Source organism: Labrus bergylta, chromosome 14, assembly GCF_963930695.1.
Source record: "Labrus bergylta chromosome 14, fLabBer1.1, whole genome shotgun sequence".
Lineage (NCBI taxonomy): Eukaryota > Metazoa > Chordata > Actinopteri > Labriformes > Labridae > Labrus > Labrus bergylta.
In genome coordinates this window covers 539,292-554,323 of record NC_089208.1, presented here as the reverse complement: position 1 = coordinate 554,323, position 15,032 = coordinate 539,292, and the positions used below count along the sequence as shown (strand labels likewise).

Below are 15,032 nucleotides of genomic sequence, written 5' to 3'. Positions count from 1 at the left end.
GTATTTTAAAGTTTCATGTTTGGGCTTTTTATTGTAGAAACAGGACATAGAATAGAGTCAGAAATCAGTGGGGGGGGGGGGGGGGGAAGACAGAAAGAGAGAGAGAGAGAGAGAGAGAGAGAGAGAGAGAGAGAGAGAGAGAGAGAGAGAGAAATGACCAAGCAGTAACCTGCAGTCTTGAAAAATGAGTCTGGCCTCCCTCCAGGCGTTTTGGTACACAGGTGAAAGACCCCGACACCTGAGGCTTAAGCTGCTCTGCTCCTCCATAGAATCATCCTCATGTGGATGTATGTGGTGGGTTTTATACGGTGGCTGGGAAGTGCCAAAAACACATTTAAAAGATGTGACACTGAAAGCATTACTCTTGTTGGATATTACACGAAAAGATACACTAAGACGGGATTAATTATGAGCTTGTTGCATAACTCTCCATCAAAAGTTACCCGTCTGGTTGTTGAAGTTTCATGCATGAGAGGCTGGGCTCTGAGAGAAAACAACAGCAGGATAATCATTAAGAAAACATCTGTGTGCATTAATGTACTTCTGCCTTTCATTGTGTCATAAACAATGTACATGCTCGTTTATTTTACAAGCCCAGAAATGAATCATAGTCCTTAGAAAATATGATAAGAGACACACCCTCATCTGGGAAATAAAAAAAGACTAATTTTGGTTTCACACCTGCAGAAAATTCTGGATATTTCCAGAAGGAGCTGCATGTGTGAACGATAACAGCTGGATTTTTTGCTCAGACTTCACCCGGAGTTTCTCCTGCCAGACCCCTAGCGTTTATTCTGCAGTAATTCAGAGTGAGCTGATGTGAGAACGCAGCAGGATATTCTCCGGAGAATTCACCTGGAGCAAATAGGAGGGTGGAAGATGTTTCTATCCTGTAACTGCTGCTCGGTGCATAGACTGTCTACACGCGACCACTACGACCTCCATGCACGTAATTAAACTCCTGTTTCCTGTTCTCCAGTATGTTCTTCTCCACTCTTTAGTTCAGGTTGTGATTCTGTTGAACGTCATGTAGCACTGACATAAAGACAAATATTCTCATTATAGCGTCGCATAGCGGACCTCTTTTGGTCTGTCCGCTACTTCCACCTCTTTTTATTTTACATCACGTCCTACCTCAGGAGACCCCCCCCCCCCCGCCCCCCTCCCCCCCCTCCCCTCTGACAGGGATAATCTCCCGCTGTGAGGTCTATATGTGACAGCCAGCTCGGGAGAATATTCGGAGCAGTCCTCCTGAAATAATCTAGATATTTTCAGGAGTGCATAATAAAACAGCTGAGTAGTAACAGCTGTTAAAGCTCCACTCATCAGATTGACGAAAGGTATGACATTTATTTTGGCACATGTTGTTCCACTGCAAGCTGAACAGAACAGAACAACACTTTCAGGATGTTTCATGAAAGGCCCGGCTTTTATACCGCTCGCCAGGCGTGGTGCATAAATTGGCGCCGCGGTGTCCGTGTAAAGTATTTGTCCTGTAAATAGACGAGCCTGTGGCGTGTTCAGGCAGAGACATCCACACTATTTTGAGGGCTGCTGTTGTTTTAAATGCTGATGAGGCATAAGTTGTTGATGCACGGGAGCATGACTAAAGATGTCACTGATGAACTGAGAAGGCGGGGTCGTTTAATGTTATAAACTGACTGTGTAACCGCCATTTAAGACAACATAAATCATCGTAGCCAATCGAACGTCACGTTATATGAAACTACAAGTTTTATTTTAAAAGTGCAAGATTCAGTTTAGTGTCTCTTCCATAAATACAAACTCAGCGTCCATGGGAGTGAAATGCAGATCTCCTCAGAGCGGACACACTAACAACAGATACACATATTTAAAAGAGAAGACTAATGACTTAAACACAGACTTAAAACCAAACGTCATATTTAGGATAAAATGTAAAAAAAAGTGCTTCAACATAGAAGTGCAGGAGTTAGTGCAGAGTGCAAAAACATCTAAATGCAGAATGTTCCACATCAATAAATCATAAAGTGTGTCCTGTGTAAATGTGTCTCTGAGTCCTGACTGTCTACAATGAGGGAGAAGCTCGAGTCCCGCTGGCTGTGTTGTTGTCAGAGCCGTGTTTACATGGACGGGACGGCCGGCTCCTCCCCTTGTGTATAAAAGCTGTTTTAGTCAAGAACTAGAGAGAAGAAGAAGAACATACTCACTGATTATTTGGATGTTAGTAAGAGTTTTTAGCTCACGCTCATTCTGTGTCAGTTTACATGAAATGTGAAGCTACGAGCTAACTAAAGAGCGCTAACATTAGCATGCTAACACAACAATGTGAAGCTACGAGCTAACTAAAGAGCGCTAACATTAGCATGCTAACACAACAATGTGAAGCTACGAGCTAACTACAGAGCGCTAACATTAGCATGCTAACACAACAATGTGAAGCTACGAGCTAACTAAAGAGCGCTAACATTAGCATGCTAACACAACAATGCAGCACACAGGTGATTGCAGCTCGAGACGAGGACAGTTAGCCCGCCTCTTGCTCTTAATGGTGTTTAATTATGTTGTGTTCTGATTGATAACTCCTTCATGTGAACTCGAGTGGAGGGGGGTTGGAGGTGTGTTGCTGGAGGAGAGCTTCAGTATGGAGGAGGCGTGGCCTAACAGCAGTTTGTTTTGGTTTAATGCTAACATCCAGAGGTGCTGCTAGTCAACAGGCAAGGCAGGGAACTGCTTAGGGGGCCCCAGACCAGTAGGGGACCCCTGAGGGCTCACAGACCTAAACCAAAGCAGTGGCCAAAAATGTCCAATTTTGCAATTCCAATAGAGAAACCTCCCTAAGGGGGCCCCATCTGACAGCACTCCCTGTTGCCCTGTTATGTGTCGCATGCATTATAACAGTTAAAATCAAAGTTTGTAAATGAACGACACCGAAGAAAAATGAAGAGGAATAAGCTATCTATTCAGGAAACAAAAGAAAGTTTGAGGGCCCGCCCCCCAATTTGTTTTTGCCTCGGGGCCCAACAGACTCTAGAATCGCATTTGGTTGTCTAGCAGTCGGTGGTGCTCAAGTCAAACCCGACTGTAACATTTTCTTCTACAAAAGTGAGTCAAAAGAAATACATACCACTCGAGCGTTATTGTGTCATCTCATCAGTTTAATGCTGTCAAACATGAGGACTGTGAGTGATCACACACCGTGAGAAAACTCAGTTTATACTGGATATCATACCAACTGTTCAGATCTGGTCTAGTTTGTCCCTCTGGTTGGTCTGCATATTTGAAGAGTATTATAATACCACAGTAGAATAAACCAAGCTGCCATGAAACAAGATGCTTTACCTCGTGCATGTTGAACTACTGTCACAGAAAGACATTTTTCACTCCCAATAAATCCCATGACCAGATGTCAGAGTATCTGGGGCGTGTACTGTAAGCACTAGGTGGGGTGCTGATGGCCTCGGGGTTCGGTTGCACCCCTGTAAACAACAGGTTACTTTGTCTTTCTGAGGATATTTGGTGTCTATTTGTTGCCTGTTTCAACTTAATGTTGATCAATTGTTGTGATATATACGATCAGGAGTCTGTGTATTGTGTGTTTTATTTTGAAGTTGACCGGATGAAATGTGTGTTCCCTTGTCTGACAAGTGTTAGTACGTATTTTCATGAATTGATTCATCTTGATAATTTTGTGGATATATCTTCAAATCTGTCTACCATCTAAGAGTAACTCTTTTCTCAGGTTCAAGGTGAAACCATATCTATGTAAGGCATCTCATCGCAGCAGAGTTATATTTGGTTTGGAGCCAACTGTCTGTTGTAAGCGAAGGTTTCCCAAGAATGAAATGTGTGTGTCTGACATTTACGAGTCAAGCTGATGTCTTCTTTCTTGCCTTATAGAGATGTACCAAAGTAGCCAAGAATTTGTAGGATGAACCTTCTAGCAGAATATAAGCAACACTGGGAAGATGAAGCCATGTGTGTTGTGTTTCTGTGTTTTCTGACCATGGCTGAATAAATGTAAGATGATGCAGGTTAGTGAGCGGCTGGGTTCAAGTCCGACCTGCTGCTCTTTTCCTCACTCTCTCTTCGGTTATCTGTCTGCTGTTCTATCTTAATGCAAACAAAGACCCACAATAAATGTAAAAAAAAAACTCTGATTGATGTTGGTGGAATACCAAAGTAAGATTTAAAGAAAACTTTGAGACTAAAGGAGCTCTTTAATAATGATTTCTGCCTGTTTGTATGTTTACATCATCAGGTTAAAGCTCCTGCAAAGTTTGTCAGTTTAAAGTTAAATTAGTTGCATTGGTAATGTTCTTTTGTAAGAGAGAGAGCGAACCGGCAGATCCAGCTCCGTCGGTTACTTCAACGATTAAGATGAACTACTCCTCTTATTTTGGGCTTATGTTATTTTTGTTCTGCTCTCACTAAGCAAACAAAGTCATACCATGAAGGATAGTTTGAAAACATGAGTCCACCCATTCACCAGAACCCGTACAGATTTGTATTATCTTGAAATCTTTTCTGAGTGACGCGCTCATCATGCTTCAAATGTGTCTGTGAGAAAAGCGGTTTGCTCATTTATAAAAAACTCTTCGTCTGCTTCTGCAGAATATTTCACTTCTCAACCGACATTCATCAAGTTCAATGCATTCCAACCAAACATTACGTTTGACAAAAGACACTGCTTTAGTTATAAAGTTCATTGCAGCTCAGCACAGCTTAACTTGGAATCCCTGTACAGCAGACAGTTACCCCCAATGTCCACATACTCCGTGCTCGCCACGGTTCTGGGTCCATTTCTGGAACGTGAGCTGAGCGTAGCACAACCATGATCTTGAAGTTCTCCTGTGTACTCACATCACGGGAGAACTACAAGATCACAGAAGAACTACAAGATCACAGAAGAACTACAAGATCACAAGAGAACTACAAGATCACAGAAGAACTACAAGATCACAAGAGAACTACAAGATCACAGAAGAACTACAAGATCACAAGAGAACTACAAGATCACAAGAGAACTACAAGATCACGGGAGAAGTACAAGATCACAGAAGAACTACAAGATCACAGAAGAACTACAAGATCACAAGAGAACTACAAGATCACGGGAGAACTACAAGATCACAAGAGAACTACAAGATCACGGGAGAACTACAAGATCACGGGAGAACTACAAGATCACAAGAGAACTACAAGATCACAGAAGAACTACAAGATCACAGGAGAACTACAAGATCACAAGAGAACTACAAGATCACGGGAGAACTACAAGATCACAAGAGAACTACAAGATCACGGGAGAACTACAAGATCACGGGAGAACTACAAGATCACGGGAGAACTACAAGATCACAAGAGAACTACAAGATCACAAGAGAACTACAAGATCACAAGAGAACTACAAGATCACGGGAGAACTACAAGATCACGGGAGAACTACAAGATCACAGAAGAACTACAAGATCACAAGAGAACTACAAGATCACAGGAGAACTACAAGATCACAGGAGAACTACAAGATCACAAGAGAACTACAAGATCACGGGAGAACTACAAGATCACAAGAGAACTACAAGATCACGGGAGAACTACAAGATCACGGGAGAACTACAAGATCACGGGAGAATTACAAGATCACGGGAGAACTACAAGATCACTGGAGAACTACAAGATCACAAAAGAACTACAATATCACAGGAGAACTACAATATCACGGGAGAACTACAATATCACGGGAGAACTACAAGATCACGGGAGAACTACAAGATCACAAAAGAACTACAATATCACAGGAGAACTACAATATCACAGGAGAACTACAATATCACGGGAGAACTACAATATCACGGGAGAACTACAAGATCACGGGAGAACTACAAGATCACGGGAGAACTACAATATCACGGGAGAACTACAAGATCACGGGAGAACTACAAGATCACGGGAGAACTACAAGATCACGGGAGAACTACAAGATCACGGGAGAACTACAAGATCACGGGAGAACTACAAGATCACGGGAGAACTACAAGATCACGGGAGAACTACAAGATCACGGGAGAACTACAAGATCACGGGAGAACTACAAGATCACGGGAGAACTACAATATCACGGGAGAACTACAATATCACAGGAGAACTACAAGATCACAGGAGAACTACAAGATCACAGGAGAACTACAAGATCACAAGAGAACTACAAGATCACGGGAGAACTACAAGATCACGGGAGAACTACAAGATCACGGGAGAACTACAAGATCACAGGAGAACTACAAGATCACGGGAGAACTACAAGATCACAGGAGAACTACAAGATCACGCAGGAATAAAGAGAAAAACATGTAAACATCATGTTTCTTTGTCTTTCTGAGGATGATTTGTTGTTTATTCTGTTTTGACGTCATGTTGATAAAGTCATGAAGCATACGACCAGGTCTGTACATTGTGTTTTATTTTGAAATTGACCGGACGCTCTGTGCTTTTCCTTGTCTGACTTCCTGTCCTGATAATTCTGTTCTGTCCAGCTTGATGCGTGCTTGCAGTGTAACGCTGTTGACACAGCTGACATTTTGCTTCAGGAGCTGGGGATTGATCCTACGACCGTCAGGTTGAGGGACGACCGACTCTACCAACTGATCCATACCCGATGAGAAGGTCACATAAGGTCAAATAAAGATTAAATTATTATACAAGAATAGAAAATGCAGGACAGGGATCAGAATATTTAAAGGAACACAGAGCTACTTGGGAAAGGAAATATCGTGCACACAAAGCTTACATGTTGACTTCTTGTTGTTTCAGAAGCTTCATTTGAATATTAGATCTTGCAAACAAATAAAAACGTGTCATAATAAAAACCTGTAGGTTCAGACTCTCGCTCTAGGCGTGTTCCTCCTCCTCCATTTCTTGCAGACGCTCCTTCACTCTGATGTCTTGCATCACTCTGTAATTCAGCGCAATATGCAAATCAGACATGATTAGAGGAGCCCTGATAAAACAGGCTCAGATTACTCTGAAGTTACAAACTGTTACATGGGGGAGGATTTCAGGAAATGATTGTCGTGAAGTCTTTGCAGGATCTCGAGTCCTGCAGAGACGGGCTGTCAATCAAAACAGCATCTGAGGGATTGCGGCATCATTTTGCTTTGATTGGCCGGTTCATTCTGGAGGTTTTTTATTGGTTGTTTTGTCAGAAATAAAGAAGAGTTTAAACATCAAACAGCTTTCTGAATTCCTGTTTTTGCCACCCCACTAATAAAGTGATAACCTTGATGTATTCACGCTGCTCGTTTTTTAACACAGACATCAGAGGAACGCGGTGAATTGGATGAATTTCCACTCGCTCTGCAGAACGTCTTATCATCTGTATCAGATAATTCATCCAGTGAAATACAAACAAACAAAATGAAACATAATCTGCTCGGCTGCAGCTCAGAACAAAAGCAGAAACCTGTATAACCACTTAACATTTAACCGTGTTGTGTGCAAACGACGAGAAGACAAAGGCACAAAGACAGAAACAAATCAGAGTGAAGATAAAGAAATGGAGAGGTAAGCAGTGTTTGTTATTAATCAGTCGGACGGGGAGGCCTTCTCTGTTAATGAGGGAAAGGAAAGACTTTGAGTGCGCTGCATTCCTCTCTCTCTCTCTCTCTCTCTCTCTTTAGCGGTGGAGGGGCGTTACTAAGCAGAAGGCAGATGAGGACACGTTTACACGCTCAGCTTGTTAACGCCCTCTGCATCTCTGCTCACGAGACTGAAGGTGAGGAGAAGGACAGAAATCAGTAAAAGTACATTTCTGAGGAGCTAACAGGCTTCCTGATCAAAACAACACTTCATGATTAGAATAAGATTTGTGTTTTAAAGCTCCTGTGACGACCCTGCTGGTTGCTTGATTGCTGATTGGCAGTTTGTGTGTTTTAGTGTGCACTCACTACACAATGCATGTGTTGTATTATGACATAATGTACAAGGGGTAACGTGCTGAGGCCCGGTTAGTCCTGGAGCAGTGTGAGTGCAGACCAGCGGGGGAATGAGGAGTGGGGGCAATCAGTGCTCAAGGACAGTACGGGATAACTTTGCCTAGTGTGAGTGCTCCCTTAGGTGCTAGTGAGTGTGTGGATTGGGAGCACTTGGGCCCAGTGTTTCCAATCCAATGGAGTCCAGTGCGCAGAGAGAGGCTGCTCCGTAATGCTCTTCTTTCACACCTCACTCATCTTTCACTCATGTATACACCCTTAAACAACTGGTTAACTGATTTCCACTTCTCGCAATGCTTGTTAAATTGGTTAATTTATGTGTTTGTAAATAAACTTAAGAGATTTTGGCCAGTAACTCCTTTTCTCTTCCCATCATTTGTCACTGGCTTTCAAACGGCTGTGACCCAAGAGCACAAAAACTAAGGTTATTTATATATATATATATAGATAGATAGATATATATATATAGATAGATAGATATATATATATAGATAGATAGATACATATGTTAAGGTTAAAAATATGTTATGCAGATGATCACTAAATTAAAATCCTTGCAAATTCATACAGACCGTCATTAAACTTCTCAGGTATGCATATTGATCAAAAGGGGAAGATCCACTGATGACTCAACGGGTTGAAATGCATCCCAGTAATGAGGAAACAGTTGTTGCCATGAATTTCATGTCAGCTCATGTTGCGGGTGCACATGCAGGTAACTGTGTGGTGAAAAGGCTCATGAAGAATATGTCCAGAAGGAGCTGTTGATCAGTCACACATGTTCAAAGTATGTGTCATAACCGCAGCTGAACATTTAATATGAGTTATGAAATAATTCAAAAGCTGATTAACATGTTGGTTTGGTCTTGCAGATACTTCTATTCCACTGAGTCAGGGCCTAGTGAGAGTGTGCCCTTCAGTTAGGCCCCCATGAAATAACACAACAGCATTTCAAGGGAATTGAAAGAGATCATAAAACGCAATCTAAAGTGTTTTATGTCTTTTTCTTGTCTTGTCGACAACCAATAGGAGTGGTATTGCCAGCACCAAACAGGAAGCTGCACTCTAGTAAACATGGCAGGGAGGTAAAGGAGGAGAAACTGGTGCGGAGTTATGGAGAGAGCAACAAGAATGTCTCTTTGATGTGTCCTCCTCTTTGTACCACGATGAAGTGGAGAAAAAGGAAATTCTCGTTTACACATTACAACAAGTGGTGTTATTTGTTAGGTATGCTAATTAAAAACGATTATTTCTATTTTAAGTTAAAACTATCGGGATGCTAATTTTGTTAGCCAGTTAATGGCATTTACCAGTATGTGATAGCATCAAGCTAACAAACTCAGACATAAATCCATGTCTGCTGATGAAGACCGACTACAACCTGCTGTAGTGATGCTCTGCACTGAGAAAAAAACAAAAGTGGTAAGCATGGGTTGTCTTTTCTACAGCGAGAACCCGAGTGGAGATTTTGACCTTAAATTTAGGGTGCGGCTGTGGCTCAGTCGGTATGTCGTTGTCTATCAACCAGAGGGTTGGGGGTTTGATCCCCTGCAGCAACATGTCCGATGTGTCCTTGGGCAAAACAGTTAACCCTGAATTGCTCCCGCAGCTGTGCTCACATGGCGTGTGAGTGTGCATGAATGGATGAGTTAATACTGACGGACTCTTTACTCAGCGGCCTCTACCATCAGTGTGTGAATGTGTATGAATGGATGAGTTAATACTGAAGGACTCTTTACTCAGCGGCCTCTACCATCAGTGTGTGTATGAATGGATGAGTTAATACTGAAGGACTCTTTACTCAGCGGCCTCTACCATCAGTATGTGTATGAATGGATGAGTTAATACTGACGGACTCTTTACTCAGCGGCCTCTACCATCAGCGTGTGAATGTGTATGAATGGATGAGTTAATACTGAAGGACTCTTTACTCAGCGGCCTCTACCATCAGTGTGTGAATGTGTATGAATGGATGAGTTAATACTGACGGACTCTTTACTCAGCGGCCTCTACCATCAGTATGTGTATGAATGGATGAGTTAATACTGACGGACTCTTTACTCAGCGGCCTCTACCATCAGTGTGTGAATGTGTATGAATGGATGAGTTAATACTGAAGGACTCTTTACTCAGCGGCCTCTACCATCAGTATGTGTATGAATGGATGAGTTAATACTGACGGACTCTTTACTCAGCGGCCTCTACCATCAGCGTGTGAATGTGTTGGTAGGAACCAGAATGTCTATAGGGGTGAGTCGGGTTTAAATCGTCCCAAAACCCCCGTAGTCTGAGCTCTGAGGAAGGCCTGACTCTGTTATCTCAATCTAAGATGGAAGCTCACCTCTCTGAAACCATATACAAGTGAATTATCAGTCATGGTTATAATCACGTTATCAACCAAGTGCTTTAAAAACACAGATACTTCACACCGGAGTGGACTTCTATTCTTAACACTCAAGGCACACACCTTGAGTCTTTCATCATCTTCCACCGTAAACACACTGTGCCAGGTAAAGTATGCTCTGACGTTGTGTTGCCTGAACAAGATCTTTGTCTAATTTCTTAAGAAAAGCTCTTGCAGATTATTGTCGCTTGGTTGAAGTACAGTCCTTCACCTCTGCCACACTCTGTGTCACCACACCTGTAAAAAACAAAACAGAACTTGGGAGCGGGAAAAGAGAGAATTTCACAATGTTTCTGCAGAACAACGGGTCATTAATCAACGTAAGCATCTTAATTTGCTAACTTTATTTACAATGCACCCTTTCAAAACATTGGTACAAGTTGCCACACACAGGCAGACATTTCACAAAACAGGGTAAAAAAAAAGATAGAGACTTGGCTAATATGAGATCTTCTGGCAGAACAATCAGAAGCAGGTGTCATCATAAGCAATCACTGCTGACCATGACAGACTGTTGCTAAAATGTCTAATTAAGATCTAATTTATTAATCCCATGAGGGGAAATTACATTTTATACTTTGAAGGTAGGTAGTTTTAAGGCACCCTGACACGACTGTTTTGGACGTGAAACGTGCTCAAACTAGGATCAATATTGGAGATGCTTTTGAAAAATGGAGAGAGGTTAGAACACAGAAAGGTTTACAGACCCATGCAGAGCTGGATAAACACTGAAGCTTCAGAGTCCACCACATGGTGACCTGAGTGACTCTAGAGAGGAGGGGGGGAGATTGTCAAGTTCTGTGTGTTTTTGTGACCACAACTCTGCCCAAACTTGAAAAACTGCTTTATCAACTGTTGAAGGATGCAAAGGACAACTCAATTCTTCTCATTCTTTGATTTTTATTTTCTTGAAGATGGTTTTGGGTTTGATGGTTTCAATGGATGTAAACAGAATGATAGAATACAAGAGAATCGAATAGGTTGATAACCTTCAAGATAAACAGAAAAGACATGCATTAGTCTCAAATAAATTCTAATAAACATTTTCTCTCAAAGTTTTCCTAAAGAATACGTTTTACCAATACTTGGTTCTCAAACAAACAAAGTTTCAACAAAATACACAAGCTTAAATTAGCAGAACCAAAATTGTCCAACTTAAACTGCATTTTACTCACTAACTCAACCAAACAGTCATGGAGAAGCATGACCTCAACACATCAGCAGCAACCACATTGTGAAGTTCGCGGACGACACAACAGTGGTTGGTCTCATTAACAACGATGAGACGCAGTGCAGGATGGAGGTCAGCCAACTGGCCACGTGGTGCAGAGACAACAACCTCTTCCTGAACGTCGACAAGACCAAGGAGGTTGTTGTCGACTTCCGGAGAGTCCCCACTCCTAAACCCCCACTGACCATTGACCGTGCTGCTGTGGAGAGAGTGAGCAGCACCAAGTTCCTGGGGGTTCACATCAGTGAGGATCTCTCCTGGACAACCAACACCACATCAATTCAATTTATTTTGTATAGCGTCAACTCATAAGTGTTATCTCAAGACACTTTACAAAAAGCAGGTAAAATCCCTTACTCTTTGTCTGTTAACATTACAAAAGAGCAGGTAAAAAGACCTTACTCATTGTTATGTTACAAAGATCCGGCCTATCCATCATGAGCACTTTAGCAAAGCAGCAAAAGTTACAGTGGTAAGAAAAAACTGCCTTATTAAAAAGGCAGATATATTTGGCCGGATCCCCGGCTCATGATGAAACAGCCTTCACAGGCCTAGACTGCGCCAGGGTTGGAAAGGGATAGGGGGAGAGATGGGATAAGATGCAAGAAGAGGGATAGGGAGCAATGGGGTGGGGGGAGGCAAGCCGTCCATCAACAATCCGGTCAGGGGGGGGGGGGTTTGTTCTGGCAGACCGTCAACCAACGATCTTGAGGAGCCTAAGAGAGCTCAAGAGCTCTCAGGAAAGTAGGTGGTTAGTGACTGAGATTTACAGATAGATACATGCAGTAACTCAAGGTTCTAGTTCCCCCGGTAGTCTAAGCCTATAGCAGCATAACTAAGAGCTGGTCTACACCAGCACTAACTATAAGATTTATCAAAAAGGAAAGTTTTAAGTCTATTCTTAAAAATACAGACTGTGTCTGCCTCCCGGACCCCGGCTGGAAGGCGGTTCCAGAGGAGAGGAGCCTGATAACTGAAGGCTTTACCCCCCATAGTAGCTCCTTCACGTAAGATGGTGCCTGGCCATTTAGAGCTTTGTAGGTGAGAAGAAGGATCTTGAATTCTATTCTGGCCAAGAAGTCCCAGCAGCACCTCTACTTCCTCTGCAAGCTGAAGAGAGCACGATCCCCCCCCATCCATCATGTGCTCCTTCTACAGAGGCACCATCGAGAGCATCCTGACCAGCTGCATCACTGTGTGTGAGCTGCACTGCTGCCAACCGCAAGACCCTGCAGCGCACAGTGAAGGCTGCTGAACGGATTCTCGGTGTCCCACTCCCCTCTCTTCTGGACCTCTACGGTACCCGCCTCACCCGCAAAGCAACCAGCATTGTGCGTGACCCCACCCACCCCTCACACAGCCTCTTCAGCCTCCTGCCATCGGGGAGACGGTAGCGCTGCCTGCGGGCCGGCTCCACCACACTGGGAAACAGCTTCTTCCACCAAGCTGTCAGGAAGCTTAACTCTCTCCCCTCTCTTCCTTCCCTCCCCTCTGCCCCCACGAACACTGGACGTTGAAACCCCCTCCCGTTTACCACCAAGAACTCTGGACTAATAACTCTGAAGCTAACTTTTCAAAAGTACACTCAGTTTACTGCACATTGCACAAGTTTCCAGAACTCTGTACTAAAAACTCTGAAGCTAACTATTCAAAAGTACACTCAGTTTACTGCACATTGCACAAGTTCACTTTTTCTTTAAATTTTATTGTATTTTACTTACTACCTTTTGCACAATTTAGAATTTATTACTGTAAATATTATTTATCTTATTTTTACCTCATTTTATTTTATCTATTTTACCTTATTTTGGTTGTATTGCACCACGGGATGGAGACAAACAAAATTTTGATTCCACTGTATGTCTGGCATATTTTGAAATTGACAATAAAGTTGACTTTGACTTTGACTTTGACATCATCCACATTCAAAGTTGTTTTTCCTACCAGTTGTATCTTCTGATTGATCAGGAGCTGTGGTTGTGCCCTGTTTCCAGGGGCAGGTGAGAGGGCCAACTGAGCTACCTCCAAACATTTTAGGCCATGCTTTTCCAGTGGGTGCGCAGGTGAATATGGTCCCTCTAGGAGCACTTTCCAAGATTTTGGGTTCCACCAACTTGTTTTGCATGTGGTCGCCCTCTGCAGGTTTGGAGTGCATCAGAGTGTGAATGTGCTCTTGTGAATGAATTGAGATTTGACACCACGATGATGTTTAGAATTTAGACTGCAGTACCCATTTTGAACACTAGGTGTCAAGAGTTACATATTGCTCCTTTAACTGTGAAATTGATTGATAAATGAATTCCGGATGTCAAAGGAGCCAAAATCACGAGTAACCTAGAGGAATTACTGAGTATGTGCAGAACAGCATCAAAAAGTCTCCACATTGTCAGCCTCCGTGCCTCTGGACAATTAGACCTCTGCTGCTGGACTTCAAAGACAAACTGCAGACGGTGGCTTAGATGAAGAAAGTGTCCAGACTGACCCCCCCCCCCCCCCCCCCCCACCCCCCTCTCAACTGATGGAGGTCAAAATCCTTCAAAATCCTTCTTGTGTTTAAGTTTGGGGTGGAGATCAGAGTTTACCTTACAACCTGAACTTTGAAAAAACAATATTTCCTCAAGTAAAAGTTTTGTTGCTGAACAGTTTCATGAGTCATTTTCTTCTTCTAATGAGTCATTTAGAGTTTCTTAAATATTGATTTCAACATTGCACATCCTTCAACTCAGTCAACACAGGATGTTGGTGTTGGACACAGTGGCGATACTAGAGTCTAGGCAAACATTTACACTGGCTCCCAGTTACTGCTCCCATCAAATTTAAAACTCTGATGCTCACTTACAAAACAGCGACAAAAACGTCTCCTCCAGGTCTACACTCCCTCCCTCCCACCACTCTCTGCCAATGAAAAGCGTCTGATCCAACCTTCATAACAGGGCCCTAAGACGCTGACTAGACTCTTCTCCTCTGTCGCCCCCCGGTGGTAGAACGAAACTACCAAACTCCATTCGATCTGCAGAGTCCCTCTGTACCTTTAAGAAAAAGCTAAAGACTCAGCTCTTTATGGAAACCCCACCACCTTCATGATGATGATGATGATGGTGATTATATTTAGGATGGTTTTGGTGCTGATTAGAACTCTAAAGAGCTGCTGTCGACGTTGCCTCTGGTCACTTCCTGTCAGCACCTGGGTGTCCGATTGGCCTTAAAGCAATCTGTTTGCACTTCCTGATGTTGTTTCTCTAGATCCTCACTTGTGTTGTACTTACTCTCTGATGTACATCGCTTTGGATAAATGCGTCTGCTAAGTGAATTCTTGAATTCTAGAAAAATGAAAGGAAGTGCAACAAGCTATCTCAAGTCTCAAAAGGCCAAGGAAGTCCCATGTGGGAACTCCTAATGTCCATTTGAAAGCAGGAGTTAACATGTT

General features: G+C 42.8%; 1 protein-coding gene and 1 long non-coding RNA gene across 3 annotated transcripts in view; one reads left to right on the top strand and one right to left on the bottom strand.

The window, feature by feature from the left end:
- The window catches only part of LOC110002344 (dual specificity protein kinase CLK4-like), a 444,306-nt gene that overhangs the window by 110,599 nt on the left and 318,675 nt on the right, over positions 1-15,032 (top strand). The gene's annotated exons all lie outside the window — the stretch shown is intronic.
- Positions 6,426-13,644, bottom strand: LOC114917184 (uncharacterized). The gene is made up of 4 exons (XR_010668710.1): positions 13,550-13,644; positions 10,438-10,611; positions 6,850-6,934; positions 6,426-6,623 (listed from the first exon to the last, which is right to left on the bottom strand). It is a non-coding gene; the product is annotated as an uncharacterized lncRNA (long non-coding RNA).